We start from the raw sequence: 15,128 nt of genomic DNA on the forward strand, positions 1-15,128 counted from the left end.
TCATGCCCTTTAAGAAATTTCTAGTAGGTAGAAGGTGTGGATATGGATAAATGAAAAATAGCTAATGTGGATCATGAGACACAAAGGGAAGCTTGAATTAAACGGTACAGTCATAAAGTATGCTGATCAGGAATAATAAGACGACAAAACTGTTAGGTGATTGAGGTTTTGGATTGGAGTAGAAAAGGGATCCAGACAATGACATGTTTTAAGACTAAACCCAGCACGGCAAAACAGCTTGGAGGCAAGTTTGGGGAGATTACAGCAAACAGGTCTGAGGATGCCTGTGGGCTACAAGGGATGCCAATGCTGGGGTTACACAAACAGGATGGGTGTGTCTCAAGGAATGAAGGGGAGATATATGTGAAGGGATTTGCAGGGTTGAGTGTGCACTCAAAAAATCAGAAATTCAGGTGATCAGTTTCTTGTGGTTTAAAATCAGGTCAAGCAATAGCAATTTACATTTATACCGTGCCTTCAATGTAAACAAAATGTGTTCTGTGGGAGGGGTGACTAGGAAGGAGGTGTCTGAAAACAAAGCCAAGAGATAATATTTAAGGAAGCTGTTGGAAGTGGGCAGAAAAATATCAGTGCAGTAAAGAAGTTTAGAGCAGGGTTGTCCAACATACGGCCCGCTGAAGTTTTCCATCTGGGTTGGGGATGAAAACTGTACTCGACCGTTCCTCCTCCTTGTTGCGTGTTTTTTTCCCTCGGCCGTTTGCTTTCAGTTTCATGGATGTGAAATTTTTTCCAGCCCGCCAAAGATTTCTATTACAATCAACTGCCCCTGCTGGGAAATGTAGTCCCCCTGCTCCCCGGTCCCTATGGACAAAATCATAATCTGAGACGACAACACCCAGAGAGCACTACTTGCCCTGCGTGGTGATTGGCTGTGGCCTGGTGGCGCGACCCCAGAGGTTAATAAGCAGAGCAGATCACGACGGAGACAGTAGTTGCGGTCAGCCTGAGGAACCATCAACATACTGATTAAAGTGAAGGTTGTTGTATGATTGCCTTTAAGAGTGATGCCCCTTTAAGATCTTAGCATGCTAATGAGCCAAGTACCAGGACACAGTCATGTGTCTCAGAGCCAGAGTCACTCTGCAACTGTAACGCTTTGAGGCAGGTTCTGCAAATAGTTAGCTCTGTACTGTATAATAGTTTAGCTGTAATAAACCTGTTAGAGATCTTCAGCATAACTGGACTTCATGCATCTCATTTATTTTGCATCAGACAACATAAAATAACATAATATTGTCTGATGCAACATAACAGGATGCATCCGTTAGAAAAAATGCAGGAAAACCCAGGTCACTGCAGAGCCTACATCCACGCAGCCAAAGTTAAAAAAAATTAAACTACTCAAATGTGAATAACAGCTTCCATTCATGAAGCCAGGAAAAGGAGTCAGGTCTTCCCCATTTTATTACATGGAGCTTTTGAAAAAAAAGATCTTTTGAAGGACTTCAAAGCTTTTTTTTTAAAGCAGCATCCCTCGACTGTCCGCACAATGGCACAAGAACACAAGTAGGATCAGGAGTAGGCCATTCAGCCCCTCGACTCACCCGATTTACTTGCAGCCTGTAGTTCAGTGCTCTGTCTTCTACAGCTTGAGGTAAGTTCTTTTTTTACTGTTTGAGCCATTTTTAAAAAACTTTCTCTCCAGTGGCTGTAGAATTGGTCTTTTTCCAGAGCTGTTCTACCCGTGGTCTTCAACCTCAGACTTTGTCTTCTTTCCACAGCTGCCACCATATAATGTGTTCTTTTATGTTGTCTGATGCAACAGAAATGAGATGCGTGCAGTCCAGTTCTGCTGAAGAGTAAGGTCCTGTAAACAGTTTGCTCGGTACTGTATAATATTTAGCTGTAATAAACCTGTTAGAGGTCTCAAACAACTGGATTCCACAAGTGAATTTTAGGATTCACTGCCTGGAATTGATGTCCTACAGGCCGAAAATAGCAAGCAAGCTGTGAGTTAAGTGCAGTCTGTCCCACTCAATGTGAAATTGCCCTGCATTTCATGACCTGTGCAAGGTGTGCCAAGCCAAAGGACACTGGGCCCACCTTTGCAAGAGATCTGGCTCCAAAGATGTGGCCAGAAGCCGCAGCAGGACACAGACAAACAGAAGACCGGCACAGCAACAGGGCACAGCAGCAAGGAGAGTGCCAGAGACCTGCATAAACGCAAGTTGATACACAAAGTCCACAGTGAAACAGACTTGAGACAAAACTCAATGAGGAGCAATTCTCAGCCAGAAGACAAACAAGCATTCCACATTGTGAACCTGGCACATTACGTTGATGCAGTCAAACAACTGGAAACTTTTGCCACTATTAACATCATGTTCTCAAAGAAAGCTGGCAAATATACACTCATGGTCAAGATTGACACCGGCGCTAGTGCAAATATCCTACCATTTCCGAATCCTCAAAGATATGTACCAGAGTCGTTGGAAATCAATGATACAACAGACAATTGCCAAGTTATCTGCATACAATGGGTCACCCATTGCTTTCAGTGCCACACTAACAAAGCAATGCAGCTACAGGAAGTCAACATGGAAACTACAAACATTCTACCTTGTAGACACGAGTGGACCAGCAGTGGCAAGAATACCAGTGTGTAAGGACCTCAACATTGTAACCAACCACAAGGTCACCTAGGTACCTATTACAACAGAAGAGACCAAGGGTAACCGCTTTGAGTCAGTCCACGACCTACAACAAATGTAGCCAGACAGGTTCGAGGCCATAGGAGATTTCAAAGGCGAAGCCATACTGCACCTTAGAGAGGATGCAATTCCGTCAATCGACCCCCTCCCTAGAAAGTGTAGCGTGCACATACAAGAAAAGCTTAAGTGCAAGTTCGGTGACATGGAATGCAAAGGCATCATCCGTCGTGTGCATTATCACACAGACTGGTACAGCTCAATCACATGTGTACTGAAGAAGGATGGAGCAATCAGGGTATGTCTAGATCTGAAGTGTCTAACCCTCTCCCTAAAGGGATGTCCCCACAAGATCCCGACATTAGAGGAATTGAATCCCAAGTTCACAGGAACCAAATTCTTCTCCAAGTTGGATGCTGAACATGGATATTGGTCAGTACACCTAGCAAAGCAATCTCAAGAAGTCACCGCCCTCAGGACACCATTTGGAAGATACTGCTACCCTTCAGCTTGTCTGTCAGTCAAAATCTGTTTCAGCAGCATATGGACAGAATTCTAGAAAACGTGCCTGGCTGCATAAGGATTGATAATGACGTTGCAGTGTCATGCTAGGCCCCCACCTGCCAAGAATGAGGCACATTAATTTTGCCATGAACATTGATTTTAAACTGTTACTGGAGCGAGGAAATGACTTGTTAAACAGATCAGCCGTGGCTGGAAAAGATATTTGCATATTAACAGACAGTACTTGGAAGGACAAAGGACCATTCCCTGACACATTCAACCCATGAAGGGGCTGGGCAAGCACATTCCAGGGCCTGCTGGGGTGATGCAACCACAGGGGCCAGGACTGGTTAGACTACCTGGTCACATGACTAACTGTCTGTTCCAGTCTTTTGAACTAGCCATGGAGAGTTTGAACTCAGAAAGAGGGTTTGCTCCTGAACTGAGACGATTTCTCCTGTTTGCTCCTATCTCTTTCTCACAAGCTTCTGAATCCACTGAAGACACATGAACCCCAAGAGAGAAAACTCTCCTATAGCAAACAAGGCCTAAGAAGAATACTGAGCCCCAACGAAAAGCAAGATCTACCTACAATCAAGGACTCTACTGAGTTCGAAGAACCGTAACAAAACCCTTCAGATATTGCCTCAAACTTTTCCACTTTATTTTTCTTCTGCTCTTTCCTGTCTTTATTTGCATGTGTGTATCGCATATGCATGCTAGCGTGGACGAACGTGTATCCGTAGGCATCAAACAAATTAGAGTTTAAGTTCAAGTTTAATAAATTTAAACTTTTCTTCTCTAAACCTAAGAAAACCTGTTTGTGCTAGTCTTATAATTAGAAAGCGGTGAACAAGGATTCACCAAGGGGGAATTAAAAACATGGTGTGTTTAAAATTAAACCCTGTTACGGCAAGACTAGGTGAAGGCTGAGAGGGACCCCTAGGCACCTTTTTCACCAGGTCGTAAGCAGTAAAAGGCAAAACCAAAGGAGAACATGATCGAAATCTCCATTCACTGTTGCAGTAGCTCGTCGCAAAGGGTTCGTTTTTAACACCAAGAAGTGCCAGGTGAATGCGAGTCAAATCCATTTTTTTGGATCCATCTATTCAAGGCGCAGAATCCGTCCTGACCCAGGCAAAGTCGAAGATGTAAGGCATATGAATAACCCCACAAGACAAGGAAGACCTCCAGAGATGTTTTGCATCTTTCAACTTTTTGGCACCATACATTCCAATTTTTTTTTGACAACGCATCATCGCTGAGAGAGCTCCTAAAGAAAGACGTACCATTTGTTTGGCAGGAGGACCATCAGCATGTGCTTGAGTATCTCAAACAAGCATTGTCAGCAGAAAGCTGTACCCTGCAGTACTATGACCCAAGCACAAAGACAATCCTGGAAGTCGACACCTCACAGAAAGGGCTAGGAGCGTGCATCCTACAGGACGGCAAACCAATTGCATTCGGGTCCAAATGTTTATCCTCAGCACAGTCCAATTACTCAAACAGAGTGTGAAACACTTGCTCTGGTGTTTGGGATCACAAGGTTCCACACCTACCTGTTCGTTAAGCCGTTCACGGTGGAAACTGAGCACAAACCACTGGAATGATCTGGCGTAAACCATTGACAAGTGAACCACCTCGACTACAGCGGCTCTTAGTGAAACAACAAGGGTACAACTTCGCTGTCTGCTACAAACCAGGTACCAAAATGGTCACCTCGGATAATCTGAGCAGATTGCCAAACTGATCAAGAATGAAGAAGTTCCACTGGATCTACAAGTCGACAGCATGGACATCGAGGTGGAAGATGTACTCAAAACTGATTTATTGCAATTTGGTGAGCACAACCGTAACCAACTACAATCAGAAACAGCAAATGACCCACAACCGAAGGCACTGTGGAGAGTCATCATAGAAGGTTCACGTGACACGGTAAAAGAGGTGCCAGAAACCCTCAGATGCTTTTGGCCTTACAAAGGTGAACTCGATATCTCAAAAGGCATCACCTTCAAGGGAAAACAGGTGATTCTGCCCAAAGATCTCTGACAGGACATCTTGTCACAACTTCACCAAGGCCATATGGGCATAGAGCAAACAGATGACTGGCACGAGACACTGTCTATTGGCCAGGGATCAACAGTGACATTGAAAGGTTATTGAGGATGTGCCAGGCATGCCAGAGCTACCAGCCACAACAACATAATGAACCTCTACACCCACATGAGATTCCAACAGTCCCCAGGTCCCAAATTGCCACTGACTTGTTTTCCATTAATGGAGCCAACTTTATCTTAGTCACTGATTATTTCTCCAAATTTCCATTTGTCAGACAGGTAAAAAACACTTCAAGTGCGGTCATCACAGCCACATTGGGCGGAATTTTTCCAGCTCGCCACCATCATAAACAGCCGGCACATGAGAGAGAAGTGCTCTGCAAAGCCGCTACGATATTTGGCGCAGCGGCTCATTTACATGGCTGGGGCCATTGGCCCACCCCCAATGACGCAGAGGGGTGGGGACTTCATCCCTGGCAACAGCATCTGGCGCCACTGTGCAGGCGCTGGCGCCATTTTTTAAAGGCTTCAGGCGCTTCTGAATCATTTCAATTTTTAAAGTTGTGGGGAGAGAAAATTAAAGTTAAAAATTTATTCAAAGTTTCAATCCCCTCTCCCACCACCCCCCCCCCAATGACTAATCAATTCATTAATTGCACTCTCCCCCCAAAAATCTCACGATCCCGACCCCCCCACCCCCAAAGTTTGAAACATTTAACCTTCACCCACTTCCCAACATCCCCTCCACCAATCGCTTTTGGTTTTCCCCGTGCTTCCCCCACTTCCACCCTGAAAATGTAGGTGCTCCCCCCTCCCAAACAGTGTTCCGCCTCGGATCTCTGAAAGGAGATCCGAAGGCGCGGGAATTCCAGCAACGGAACGGCCGTTGCAACAAGGTAAATATTTATTTCTTTATTTAAATAAATTAACATATTTTAATTAGGCTCCCATCGCTGACCAGTGTGGGAGGGCGGGGGGTGGTATTGCCACGAGGCCTCGCTGCTGATGGTAATGTGGACGGGGCCTTCCCAGTGTTGAGGTCCATGGCAGGCCTTCCTGGAGGTATTTTCCAGGCCACCCCTACCATGATCCCCGACGTCTGGGAGTGTGGGGGGGGGTGGTGGGGGGGGGGGGGGTTTGCTGGCAAAATACAGCCCATTGAGTGCCATATTCAGTCTATTTGGTGCACCTGAAGAAATCATTTCAGACAATGGGCCACAGTATACAGGCAAACCTTTCAGGGAAATGTGTGCCAAATGGGACGTAAACTATGTGAGGTCCTCACCACATTACCCTAGATCTAACGGCCTTGCCGAGCGAATGTTTTACACAGTCAAGCCACTTATCCTAAAGTGCAGGACAACAAAACAAGATTTTCGTGTTGCCATGCTCCACTTCAAAGCTACACCTATGGATATGGGCCCTATCGTCACCAGCAGAGATCATGTTTGGCAGATAAGCGTGGACGACTCTACCAAGCCACTATCTGTCCAAATTTTCCGAGACGCCTGAAAAACAGGAGAGAATGAAAATGGTGCATGACCGACACACGGGCGGAACTACCTCAGCTACACATAGGACAAAAGGTCAGAGTCATACTCCCCACAATGAGAACATGGCTACCCGCAGAGGTATCCAAAATTTGCAATGAGCCTAGGCCTTACGAAATTACAACATCTAGTGGAGCTGTGTTGAGAAGGAACCATAGCCAACTAAGAGAAGTGTGCAATACACCAACTGCGCACAGCAGACTTGAAAGAACGCACTCCGATGATGAGGGTGTGACGGGACAACAACCAACACATTGACAACATGCCTGCAAGCCAAAAACAACCAAGGATGACATCCCCAGAAGGTTATACCATAATCAGATCTGGAGTTGTCAAACCACTGAAGCAATATGTGGACTATTAAGCTTCTGCACGTGTAACATTCATAATCTCTATACCTGTGTAAATGATTTTGATGTTATCTAATTTTGTGTGTTTTACTTTTAGCATACAAGACTTATCTTTGGAAAGAAGGGGGATGTTGTTTTATTGCCTTTAAGAGTGATGTCCCTTTAAGAGTGATGTCCCTTTAAGATCTTAGTATGCTAATGATTCAAGTACCAGGATGTAGTCATGTGACTCAGAGCCAGCATCACTCTGCAACTGTAATACCCAGTGTATGGTTCTGTAAATAGTTTGCTCTGTACTGTATATTTAGCTGTAATACATCTGTTTGAAATCTTCAGCTGACTGGACTCCACGCATTTCATTTATATTGTATCAAACACAAAGGAACACAGTACAAAGGCGAGCCTGAGGTTTGCAGCCCAGGCCCGGTGGGAGGAATGAGATGGGGAGAGGGAAACACAGAGGCAAAGAGAGAGAGGGAGACACAGATGGTGGGGGGGGGAGAGAGAGAGAAACAGACAGACAGGGGGAGAGAGAGAGACAGACACAGAGAGGAGAGAGAGAGAGATCGATCACAATCACTCCTGACCTATGGACTTCTATCTGGAATGCTCTGCATCACTACATCAAGTGTGCAGGCAGACAGTCTACTTGTGCAATGAAAAACAACGCCAGGTATCTCACTAAATCAGTGTTCAACATAGTAAATTAATAAATTAGTCCTTTTGGTTAAAGCTTGTTGACAAAAATGCACATTTTTTGTTGTTTTGATTAATATTAAAATAAATTTCTAATGCCTTGATCCTTCTGAAATTTGCTCACCAACAAAATTTGTAATGTGGCTTCTCACATGAAAAGGTTGGACACACCTGGTTTAGAGAATTCCAATGTACAGGGTTATAGTGGCTGGAAGTTCTGGAAGAGGAGGAGGACACAAAGTAAGCTAAATTGAGTGCAGCAGAGGGTGGAGACCAGGTTGGAGAGCTGGGGGACACTGCAGCGAGGCTATGGAGATTTTGAAGCACTCTACATTTATCTATCACTTTCTGATTGGCTCTTCTGACCTAACATTCATTCACAGTAAAGTAGTTAACAGTGACCCATTGAATTCACACAAATTTTCTGATAAGTACACTTAACAGCAAACTGAACAAAATTCACGGGCTATTTTGTCTATCAGAATATACAGATTTATTTTCCTATTTTTCTGACATTTTTGGTTTTTGCAATGCTCAACTGGAATTTAAAATCCAAAATGATTCCAATTTGCTATTATATTGTAGAATGCTCCAAGTCATAGATTCTATGGATTGGCACACTTCTTTACAGTATACAGGTAAGATGTGAAGTAGTAATAAGACAGAATATAGGAGCATATTTTGGTAAGTATAGCCAATATTAAAATTATTGTGTGCAAAGTAAGGCAATAGTTGCCTTTATTACCCTGCTTGTTTGGTTCACTGAAACCAATAACTTAATACACAAAGCAGTGCCTCAATGAGAGCTCAAGAAATGAAAAGAATGCAAGTAACAGATAACAAAAAATAGCAGCAGACCATGAAACAAAAAGCAAAAAGAGATCAAAAGCGATTTAAAAGAAGCAAAGAGGCTCAATAAATATTATACAAAAAATACAACGATTCATGTAAAAAGTAAGATCAGTAATGAGGCAGAGAAGAGTGGAATTAATGCAACTGGAAGAGTTCATATTGGGGTCTGGTGAACTGAGCTAATCTGTGCATTGTGCAAGGATCTTTTACTGAACCATTACATTTACTAATGATCTTAAATAGGTATAAATAGAACTTTCAATAAATTCACAGATGCAATGAGAATAAAAGGAAAGAATTTGCATTTATAAAGCACCTTCATGACCATAGGATGTCGTAAAGCACTTGACAACCGATTAAGTACTTTTGAACAGTATTCACTGTTACAATCTAGAAAATGTGGCAGCCAATTTACAAACAGCAAGGTCCCACAAACAGCAATGTGATAGATGTTCATATAATCTGTTTTTAGATATGTTGGTTGAGAGATAAATATTGCCCAGGAAACTCAGAAAACTCCCTTGGCATTCTCCAAGAGCACCGTGGAATTATTTACATCCATGCGAGAGAGCAGATGGGGCTGGGATTTTATGGGCTCCCCTGAGGCAGGGGGGTTGGGGCACGGAGTATCACAACGGCTTGAGGGAGGGCGGCAGGGCAGAGGGCCCGTTGCCTCCCCATCGCCAAGCGATCTTCCCGGAGGCGGGATAGGCCGAAAACGGCCTCCCTGCCCAGAGGCCAATCAAGACCATGGCCTAGAAATGGCCAATTAAGGGTCTGGTCCTGAGACCGCTGGGATCTTACCAGCAACAGGGCAGCCTCCACCACTCGGGGATCCTGCCTTACAACATGAGGTGACCCCCTGCGGGCTTGAGGGGGTGGGGTGAGGCACTCCTCCATGGGTAATTTGTGGCCCATGGAGGACCCCCATTGGGGACAACGTTAGCCCCCAGGACGCCACCTTCCCTCTGGACTTCACGACCAACCCCATCTCCCCTCGCCAGGGGCTGTTGGACTGACCCTGGTGATCCCGCCTCACCTACCTCTTGTCTGTGGTTCCAGTGCTGGGCCTGGGTCCAATGCCTCTGCTGTACCGGCAGTGGCCACCGCTCCCACTGATGTTGCCAATACTGCTAAGCTGCTGGTCCTGATTGGTCGGCATCTCATGGAGGCGGGATCCTGGCTCATGAGTCTTTAATTGAAAAAGACTGGTGGTTCACTCTGGAGCGCTGTAAAAATGCAGAGGCAGGGTTCCCCCACCTTTTCAGCCCAGCACCGGGAGGCCCGCCTCCGACACACAATCCAGCTCGGGTTCTCAGTTTACCATCTCACTTGAAAGACGGCACCTCTGACAGTGCAACATCCCCTCAGTACTGCACTGAACAGTCAAGATTATGTACTCAAGTGTCTTGAATGCACAACCTTCTGACTGAAGCGAGAGTGCTTCCACTGAGCCAATGTTGATAGCTGTATTAATGTATGCAAGAGCTGTAAAAGAAATAGCTTATAAGTCGAGTGAATAGGGTCATAAGGGGAAGACGTTACCTAATGGAGAAAAATGTTGCATTACACAAATGGGACTATGGCTCAAGGGTATCTATCCATCCATGAATATGCAGTTGAAAAAGGTCATGGGAGTGGTCACTGAAAGGCATGTGGATTCTTGGAAGTATTGGTAGGCCAATAAAGTACAACATTAAGAGCACTCTGCTTGTTCTATAAATATCTTTGGCATATCTGCATCGCTTCACTGGACGGGGAAATGCTGGAACGACAGCCCCTTCAAAAGAGGCGGCAGAACTCCGAGATGGATGATAAAGCATCCCAGCCCCCGGGCACTGGAAGCTGTGATGGGCCCAGCGTGCCCCAACCCCAATGCCCCACACGTAACGAAGTGGCCAACGCATCTCAGCTCTGCGACACCGGGAGCAAAGACACGTCTGGCGCACCTGAGCTCCGGGAGACCGGGAGCTGTGATGTTTTCGAGGAGGAACAGATGGAAGCAGCTGAGGACAACCCAATCCTCTCTGCCTACAAGACCCCCCCGATGTCACCCGAGCGGCACAAACCCTGCATGAAAAATCAGGAGGGGTTTCTGAGCCCAACCAACGTGAAACTGCTTGCGCATACGATGGGTATGCAGGAACATCCCGAAGGGGAAGGACTGGGACTAGCGAGGACAAATGGTATGGGAAGCAACAACTAATTTTTAGTAAAAAATGGGTGTAAGAATTGCTTCCATTAATGTGCGTAGCATTAAATCTACTACGCGATGTGTTTCAACCTTGGATTACCTTGCCAAGGTCAAAGCTGACCTACTGTTTCTGCAGGAGTGTGGAATACCACACCTCAGCACCTACAGGCAGTGGTCGCGATGGTGGTCCCACGGGCCATCGATCTGGTCGGGGGGTAATGACTGCCGTTCCTCCGGCCTGGGTATTCTGCTGCGGGGAGGTAACTTCACCATCTCCGAAGTTAAGGAGGTGGTGGGCGGCCGCCTCCTCGTAGCAGACGTGATGTACAACAACGCTCCGCTCCGGTTGATCAACGTGTATGCCCCGGTACAACGCAGCGAGCGGCTGACCGTCTTCCAGCAGCTCCCACTGCTGCTGGCGACGTCCAGGCCGGTCATCCTAGGCGGTGACTTCAACTGCATCATCGATGCGGCTGGACGATCCGGCAGTGACGACAGCAAACTGGACGCTACGTCCAGATTCCTAGTAGAAACAGTTAAGGATGCCAAACTGCACGACGTCTTCAGCAAACCTGCAGACGGAGCGCAGCGCAGATACACATGGTCAAGATCGGACTGGTCTGCCCGTTCCAGGATTGACTTCCTGTTTGTGTCCCGTGCTGTCACGGTCGGATCCACCGACGTCAAGCCGGTGTTCTTCTCCGACCACTGCCTCTTACTGGCCGACTGTCACTTACAGGACGACCAGCGGGTTGGCAGAGGGACGTGGAAGCTCAATGCGACACTGCTGACCCCAGAGAACGTTGAGGAACTCAAAAGGGATTACAAAGGTTGGAGGACCGTGAAACCCCTCTTTGAGTCTCCAGTTCACTGGTGGGAAGCAATTAAGGAGAACATCAAGAGGTTCTTCATCCACAAAGGTGTTCAGAAGGCGAGAGAGAGACAGAGGGAACTGTCCCGACTCCAGAAAATTAAGCAAAATCTACTCTGGTTGCAGTCAATGGGGGTCGAGGTCAAGGAGGACCTCCAAGAGGTGAAGAGCCAGCAGGCCTCGCTCTTTGCCAAGGAGGCCTCCAAGATCATCTTCCGGTCCAGAGTCCGCTCCATCGAGCAGGATGAGACGTGCTCGCGTTACTTCTTCCAAAAGGTACACAGAGCGAGCTCTGTTATCAGCAGCCTGAAGGAAGAAGATGGCTCGGTAACGTCTTCGCAGTCCGACATACTAAGGATCAGCAAATCCTTTTATGCTGGGTTGTATGACGCGAAGCCCACAGACAGCAGAGCCTCCCAGTCCTCTCTGTCATCTATCACAGAGGTCCTAGATGACAGCAGGAGGGAGAGACTGGACAAGCCGCTAACTCTGGACGAGCTGACAAAGGCCGTCGAGTCTTTCGAGACGAGTAAAACCCCCGGGAGCGACGGCTTACCGGTCGAGTTGTACTCGGCCCTGTGGGACTGGGTCGGCCCGGACCTGCTGGAAGTATACGAGAGTATGCTCCTGGCCGGCAGCATGTCAGAGACCATGACAAAAGGCATCATCACCCTCATTTACAAGCAGAAGGGGGAGAGGGCAGAAATCAGAAATTGGCGGCCCATCTCACTGCTTAATGTTGATTACAAGATTCTGTCCAAAGTCATAGCCAGTCGAGTCAAGTCTGCTCTGGAGTTGGTGATTCACCCCGATCAGACCTGTACTGTACCCGGCAGGAAGATCTCTGATAGTCTCGCGCTACTCAGGGATACGATCGCCTACGTACGGGACAGGAGGGTGGACACCTGCCTCATCAGCCTGGACCAGGAGAAGGCTTTTGACAGGATATCGCACACCTACATGATGGACGTGCTTTCCAAAATGGGGTTTGGGGAGGGAATCTGCAATTGGATCCAACTGCTCTACACAAACATCAGTAGCGCAGTGTCAATCAACGGGTGGGAATCTGAAAGTTTCCCGATCAAATCTGGAGTCAGACAGGGCTGTCCTCTGTCCCCGGTCTTGTTTGTTTGCTGTATTGAACCCTTTGCTGAGTCTATTAGGAAGGATGCGAGCATAAGAGGGGTGACAATCCCAGGCAGCAGAGGCACTCAGGTCAAAACCTCCCTGTACATGGATGACGTCGCCGTCTTCTGCTCGGATCCGCTGTCCGTGCGCAGACTGATGAGCATCTGCGACCAGTTCGAACTGGCCTCGGGAGCCAAAGTTAACCACGGCAAGAGCGAGGCCATGTTCTTTGGGAACTGGGCTGACCGATCCTTTGTCCCCTTCACCGTCAGGTCAGATTACCTGAAGGTGCTGCTGATATGGTTCGGAAGTGCCGGGGCGTGCACCAAAACATGGGAGGAGCGAGTAGCCAAGGTACGACAAAAGTTGGGCATGTGGGGGCAGCGATCTCTCTCCATTGTGGGTAAGAACCTGGTCATCAGGTGCGAGGCGCTCACGTTGTTGCTCTACGTGGCGCAGGTCTGGCCCATACCCCACTCCTGCGCCGTGGCAGTCACCCGAGCCATTTTCCGCTTCGTCTGGGGATCTAAAATGGACCGGGTCCGGAGGGACACGATGTTCAAATCTCTGGACATGGGCGGGAAAAATGTACCCAACGTGGCCCTCATCCTGATGACCACCTTCGTGTGCGGCTGCATCAAGCTGTGTGTAGATCCCCAGTACACAAACTCCAAGTGTCACTACGTGCTGAGGTTCTATCTGTCCCCGGTGTTGCGAAGGATGGGCCTGGTCACATTGCCGCGGAACGCACCATGCAGTTGGGCGGCGCCGTACCACCTATCCTTCGTGGAGCAGTTTCTGCGGGAAAACACCTTTGACCACCGGTCCATCAGGCAGTGGTCTGCACGGAATGTCCTCAAGGCCCTACGGGAAAAGGAAACGGTGGATCCTGTCGGATGGTTCCCCGAGCAGACCGTCAAAGTCATTTGGCGGAATGCCTCATCACCAGAACTTTCAAACAAGCACCAAGACGTAGCTTGGCTGGTGGTGAGAAGGGCCCTCCCCGTCAGATCCTTCATGCACACCCGAAGTCTCGCCCCCTCCGCACAGTGCCCCCGCGTTGGCTGTGGTGGGGAAGAGACGGTCGCCCACCTCCTCCTGGAATGTGCCTTTGCAAAGCAGGTGTGGAAAGAGATGCAGTGGTTTTTGTCAAGGTTCATCCCAAGCAGCTCTGTAACACAGGAGTCTGTGCTCTACGGGCTGTTCCCAGGGACGCACACCGAGACAAACATCAACTGCTGCTGGAGGACTATCAATTCGGTGAAAGACGCCCTTTGGTCTGCCCGAAACTTGCTGGTCTTCCAGCGCAAAGAGTTGTCCACCACCGAATGTTGCAGACTGGCACATTCCAAGGTCCAGGACTACGTGCTGAGGGACGCACTAAAGCTTGGGGCAGCCGCAGCAAAGGCTCAATGGGGAAAGACCACAGTGTAAGGTTCCCCCACCAAGCTGGACTGAGGGGCTGGAACCATGGGAAGCCCCTCGAACTGTATCGTTAATATTCTCAATTGCTGTAAATGTAAAACTGTAATTGACATGACAATTGTGAAACGGAAGGGTTGGGAAGAAACTCATGACATTATTGAAAGAAACTGATCTCTTTTGCAATGTTTGTATTTTTTGGTGCTGTTTGGAAACTGTTTGGCAATGTAATTTTTACAGATTTTTATGAATAAAGTATATTTTGGAAATAAAAAAAAAAAAATCTGCATCGCTTCTCGGCCTTTTGGCTAAGATCAAGTGTAGTATCTGCTCTTATCAGTGCTTATTTGATTGAGAAGAGACCATGATCATTGCCTTTTGATCCTGGGGAAGCGTTGAGTAAAATGGCTATAACCAATTTTCGAGTTTCGGGCCAGGGAGTGCGCAACACTGTTCGGGTGGTCGTGAGGGACAAGGAAGGAGATGCACCGGTCGATCGCACCTTCTTCATCAAGAAAATTCTCTTCGATTGCTGCGGATTTCAAGCGACGGACGTCTTCTGCCTGCAGGATTTCCCCAGCAGTGGATACTTCGACGTGACGTTCCGGAACGTGGCGGGATGCATCAAGTTCCTGAAGGCGTTCAAGGAGAAAGGGGACCGGGCGCCACTGTCGATCCTCACAGCGGAGCCGCTCTTCACGCTTCCGTCTCAACGGGACCGGGTGGTGACGATTCACCTCTACAACCCCCATGTTCCGGTGGTGGATGTACTCACCTTTCTCGCCAGGTACGTCGAGGTGGCCGGCAGCAGCACTGATGTCAAGGACCCCTTTGG

General features: G+C 47.7%; 1 protein-coding gene and 1 pseudogene across 3 annotated transcripts in view; one reads left to right on the plus strand and one right to left on the minus strand.

Moving 5' to 3' along the window:
- fsip1 (fibrous sheath interacting protein 1) overlaps nucleotides 1-15,128 on the minus strand; it is a 607,920-nt gene that overhangs the window by 256,095 nt on the left and 336,697 nt on the right. The window lies entirely within an intron of this gene.
- On the plus strand, nucleotides 14,582-14,712 carry LOC137374049 (U2 spliceosomal RNA; annotated as a pseudogene).

This window comes from Heterodontus francisci, chromosome 9 (assembly GCF_036365525.1).
Source record: "Heterodontus francisci isolate sHetFra1 chromosome 9, sHetFra1.hap1, whole genome shotgun sequence".
In the NCBI taxonomy this organism is placed as follows: Eukaryota; Metazoa; Chordata; class Chondrichthyes; order Heterodontiformes; family Heterodontidae; genus Heterodontus; species Heterodontus francisci.